The sequence below is a fragment of the Muscardinus avellanarius genome (assembly GCF_963383645.1).
Source record: "Muscardinus avellanarius genome assembly, chromosome: 9".
NCBI classification, from domain to species: Eukaryota; Metazoa; Chordata; class Mammalia; order Rodentia; family Gliridae; genus Muscardinus; species Muscardinus avellanarius.
The window spans coordinates 64,223,415-64,229,414 of NC_137795.1; positions in this window are offsets into that span (position 1 = coordinate 64,223,415).

Consider the following 6,000-nt stretch of genomic DNA (forward strand, 5'->3'; position numbering starts at 1 on the left):
AGGAAGACATCCTTGTTTGCTCCAGTACCTTGAGGCCATTCACCTACAACCTCACTAGAAGCTTGATGCCTGGATAGTTACCACCCAGAGCTCCCACCCTCCTGCCAGGCAGCCACCTTGTCTTGTCCTCTTTGACAGTCCTTCAGTCCCTTGGCTCTGCCCCCTGGCTGTAATAGATGCAGCAAAGGTCTTGTCAGCTTCCAGGAGTGTTACTGGACCAAACAGACACAGAATAAACTGGAACAGTTGTGGTCTAACTAGAATAACATGTGCAACATGAGGAATTGGTATTGCAAGTTGCTTGCATGGGAAAGAACCAGGTCATCCTGCTACTTTGTGGATTTTGTGTGTTTTCCTTTGTGTTGCAGATATTGGTCATTAAAAAAAAAATTGTCTGAAGGAAAATGTTCTTAGATTTCTCTATTCCCTAGACCTTACAGTTCTAATCAAGTTTTTCTTTAAAAAAAAAAAAGAAAATATTAAACTGGAGTAAATTAGATATTATATAGCCCAGAACCTGAAAATATTGCTAATTTTATTTGCCACTATCTTTTTAAGTACACCCCAAAAGGTAAGATCTTAACTCTTCAGTAAAAAGACAGGTTTTCCCTAATTCTTCCTCCCTCTGTAATATTCACTGTGCCCTCAGGAGCCAGTTATTTAACCTTTCTGAACTTCAGGGTTTGTGCCTACTAAATGAGTTTGTTAATCATTCAGGAAGATATGATAAAAATAATTTGGAGAAAGGCAGCAAAGAATTTCATCTTCCCTAGGGAAGGCATGGAGGTATAATAAAGGTTGCTGATCTGGCCGTCAGAAGACCTGAAATTTAGTCTGGAGTTGGTTACAACTACCTGTGAGTTTGGGCAACACACTTAAGCCCCTAAGTATTGAGGTCTTTGTCAATAAAATACATGATTAGACCGAATAATTTCTTTTTTTTTTTTTTCTTCTTCTTGTTTTGTGGTGCTGGGGATGGAACCCAGAGACTTTCTACCTTTGGGCTACACTCCCAGACCTATATGTATTTTATTTGGAAACAGGGTCTCACTAAGTTGCTGAGAGCCTCACTAAGTAGCTGAGGCTGGCTTCGAACCTGTGCGATCCTCCTGTCTCAGCCTCCCAAGCGCGGGGATTACAAGCGTGCGCCACCACGCCTGGCAGACAGAATGATTTCTATAGCTGCTCCGGTGTGAAAATGCTGTGGTTCCATTCAGCATGTTATACTTGATACCATCATTTCACATCTGTCTTTATAAATCCCTAAAACAAGTGATGTCAGAGGATGAGACTCTAATGTCAGAAATCCAGAGAGGTTTCTGAATTTTAAATGAAAATTATGTTGGAGTCTCTCTAACTAACTCTGAACTCTCTGTATTTTAAAGACAAAATAGAAATGAAGAATTCTAAAAAAAACACATTAGGGTACTATTGTTTTCATTAATGATGTAGAACGAGGAGCCAAGCTTTAATTATTTGGCTAAAACTAAATGTGATAAAGTAATCCATCATCATTAATAAAATATGATAAATAATTTACAACAGTACACCTAGAGCCAGATCCATGATGAGAAATCTTGAGCGATCAAGGAACTCTTCAACGGCGACATCAAGCATAAATTTGGGAGATGCGATATATCTGTAAACCATTAAAAGCATCATTGGTGGCCAGACTCCAGAGAGTCAATGGGAAGGTGGGGTGGGAGGGCCAGAGGCAATATGCTATGAATTTGAGGGGCTTCAGTAATATCAGATATTCCTAGAGCTGATCAAAAGCCATTTTTAAAGCATGTGTGGAGGAAGAGCTCTGTGGTCTTATTTTCCACCACACTGGGCCACGTGCATGGTTTTAAAGTCTTTCCTAGATGAACAGGGAAGGGAAATGGAGGCACTTAAAAGCAGATGGCCATGAATCAGAAGTCTGGCTCCACTCTGTGACCTTCCAGATCCCCAGTTTCCCTCATCGATATAGTAGGAATAATAAAACCTGCCACAACAGGTTGGCATGAGAATCAAATAAGTGCCTGCTATGTGCATTTTGCATTTTGCAAACACGTAATAAGTATTAATAGCATGTGGTCAATATCCCTGTCAGAAAAGCACACTTTCTGTTCTTTCTCTTTTTAAGGACAGCTCACCCTTTCATGGGCATCTTTCTTCTTAGCCGGGTTAGGACGTGTGCCCATCGCTGGAGGAGCAACTGCAAAGACAGGACACACCCAACTTATCTTGGGCCTTTACAAAACCATGCCTGTCTCTGGGTGTGTGAGGAACGTTGCAGAGGGTGGGTTGTCTCAGCTGGGACTGCTCTTTCTCCTTCAGATCTCACCCCCATACCACTCCACTTCTTCATTCTGTTCCTCTGTTTTTCTTCCACATTGGTTCCGTTCTTCCTTTTCCCACTGCGTTCATGTGGCCCAAGGACAACCCCACTCTGCCCCTTACATCTGTACCCCCAATATTTGCTAAAGTCCCTGCACTTTGCTGCCCCCCTGCAGGGCTCTTCCAGAGAGTCTCCCTGTGCTCACCCATCTCCCTGGCTTGAGTGCCAGCCGCTCCCAGTTTGTAATCATTCAATCTCTCCTCTAGCCTTCTGCCTTGTCTTCTTGGCTTTGAACAGCACTGCCTTTCCTACCTGTACTCTCTCCCTAGAAACACCCAAGGGGAGCTAGCTCACTATCTCAGCCCATTTTTTAATTCCCAAGCATATCTTCACAATTTCTTGGCTTCTCATCCTTTGAGACTCAAATGTTTCCTCATTAGCCACTTCCCACACAGCTTTCCTATCCTTATCTGTGAGCATCAATTACCTTGACTGCAGTTTCTCTGAGGACTATATGCATCAGAGTATAAGAGATGACAGATTCCCTGTACCTGGGTCCGGAGGGTTTTATTTTTTTATATCTAAATCTCAGCCCAGAGTCAGTGAACAAGCAGTGTTGATGGGATGAAAGATCATAAGACACAGGTATCAGCAGATGGTTTTCCCCTCCAGAAGTCACCTGGTGCTCTTCTAGGCGACATCTTTCTGCATTTCTTTCCAGTCCTAGATTCCATATTTTCTCCTTTAAAGATGAACACTTAGGGTGGGTGCAAGTCTCCATGGGTGTTGTTCCAACACTTCTAATCTTCACGTCTGAGTTGCATTATCATGGCTTCCCTCAACAGGAACCCTAACCGTGGTGATAGAAAACTCCCGATGCTGAGTCAAGCTGCCTCTGCTGGGTTCACACTAGGTTAGGAAGAGCCATGAAATCCAGACAGGGAAGTTAAAACTTGATTATGAGGCAAAACCCATGACTGATATAAGGTTTGGGAGCAGAGCAGTGGCAGAACAAAAGCCATGTGCAAGGAAGAGGGTTTTGGTGGTAGAAGGGCAAGAGGCTGGAGTCGGGGAGGTCAATGCTCTGGTTCCTACCTGTGGTGAAAAAACGGTTGGTGGTTCAGGAAAGGGGAGGTGGATGAAGGGAAGAATGGCTTCAAGAGAGAATTCAAAGGAAACATTTGATAGAACTTAGTGAATAACAAGACATAAAGAATAATGAGAAGAATGAGTATGTATTTAGCCTGTCAGGAAGGCTCTAACACCGTACATTATTTAGACTAAGTCTCCTAATGATCTCCATTTTACAGACAATGAAACTGAAGCACAGGACCAAACTTCTTACCAGGTTTTGGATCCAGGGTAAAAAGAAAGAAGTGGTGCAGCCCATGAGAGATAGGAAGATGACAAAAGAAAATGACTTAGTGAAACTGGGCATTCCACTTCTCATTTTGAGAAGCCAAATTAAAAATGCAGTGATGGGTGGAGCAGAGAGATGTTCACTTTTGCCTGGCTGCACCATAACATTGACCGGATCCGCTATCCTCGAGGAGCCCACTGCTGTTTTGAAATGGCATTCTGTTTTTCCTTTGCAGGGCCACCCTCCTTTGTCCTTCAGCAGCACGGGGCTGCATGCTCAGAAGGGCCCTGGGCTTGGTATAGTGCTCTGCTCTTGCCATCTGCTGTGGTTTAAATGTGTGTCCCCGCCAGGATTCGTGTCAAAACCTAATTCCCATTGTGGTGGTATTAAGAGTTGGGGCCTTTGGGAAATGATTAAGTCACAAGGGCGCCACCCTCATGCATCCATTAATGTCCTTATTGGGAGAGAGTTCATCTCTCATTCTTTTATTTTTCTACCACGGGTAGACAAAACCAGTTTGCTCTGGAGAGGGCAAAAACCAGGTGCCATCGTGGAAGTGGAAACTAGGCCCTTATCAAGGCACTGATCCTGCCGGTGTCTTGATTTTAGACTCCCAGACTCCCAAACTCAGGAGCATTCTACCTCTGTGTTATACTCCCAGCCCTATTTTTAAATTTTGAAACAAAGCTGGCTTTGAACTTGGAATCCTCCTGTCTCAGCCTCCCAAGGACTGGGCTTACAGGTTCTTAATAACTTTTGAACTATGTGTTCTACATTTTTTTTTTTTTTTTTTTGGTGGTACTGGGGTTCCTGGAAGCCCTTCTTCTTCCGGGCTACACTCCCAGACCTATTTTATATTTTTGAAACAGGGTCTCTTACGCCAGCATGGCTGGCTTCGAACCTGCGCGATCCTCCTGTCTCCGCCTCCCAAGCGCGGGGATTACAAGCGTGCGCCACCACGCCCGGCTTATGTGTTCTACATTTTTATTTTGGACTGGGTCATGAAAATTATGTAACTAGTCCTGCCTCCCTGATGGGTCTAGGGTAAACCTGTCTGTGTGCATTTGTTTTACACCTTAGACCTCCTTCACCTTTGAGTGATGGAGATGTTTGCTCCTTTTTTCCACGGCTTCATAGGGCTGTTCTTTCCGGCACTGACATCGGTGCCATCAGAGCCAGTTTCTCTAGTGCTGGGCTCTGCACTTCTACTGTTGGCTTTTGGTCTTTTCTCCAATTCCTCCTTTCTTAACTGCCGTGACACATGACTTCTGCCACTTGATTTCATGATCTTTTGTCCTATGTTGCCAGCTTTTCCTCTTGGTCCTGCCCAACATCTGGAGATACCTTCCGGGACTCCACCATCAGTGGTGGAATTGTTCTGCACGCGCACTCTGTCTCATGCAAACCTCCCTGGTGGTCGGTGCAGGCAAATGGGTCTGCATTAGCCTTGTAGCATTCATGGCCTCCACCTGCACTACAAACCTGACCTCTCTCATTCTTCTTTTACTTACCTGTTCATAACCTTTCTGCCTATGGACTTAATAACTTTTCTGGAAATCGATGGCTTTTGCTCACTCTGATTAGCCTTCTCTACTGAACTACTCACCAGTTGTTTTCTTTTTGTTTGTTTGTTTTTGCGGGTCTGGGAATGGAATCCATAGGCATTTGACCTCCGAGCTATACCCCCTGCCCTATTTTTATTCTTTATTTTGAAACCAGGTCTCAAAGGGCCTCACTAAGTACCTGAGGCTGTCTGCGAACCACAATCCTCCAGTCTCAGCCTCCCAAATGCTGGGATTACAAGCGTGCGCCACCACGCCTGGCTACTCACCAATTTTAAAGAGTTTCTTTGCTTCATTTGTTTCAGGCCACCTAAAAATGCTTTGGTCAATTCAGTCCTTTTCCCTGGGCTCTTTTAATTTTTTATTGGTGCATTGCAGTCATACATCTTAGTGGAAGCCAGGCGTGGTGGCGCACGCTTGTAACCCCAGCATTTGGCAGGCTGAGACAGGAGGATCGCAGTTTGCGGCCAGCCTCAGCTATTTAGTGAGGCCCTCTGCAACTCAGGGAGACCCTGTTTCAAAATAAAGAATAAAAATATAGGGCTAGGGGTGTAGCTTGAAGGCAGAATGCCCATCAGTTCCATCCCCAGTACCGCAAAAAAAAAGAAAGAAGGAAAGAAAGAAAGAAAGAAGGAAGGAAAAGAAAAGAAAGAAAAGAAGAAAAAAACCTTAGTAGAGTACAGGGCATACATGCACACATTACTCATTTACCCTTCTCCAGTTCTCACCCCATTCCCTTCCCCTCCCTCCTCCCT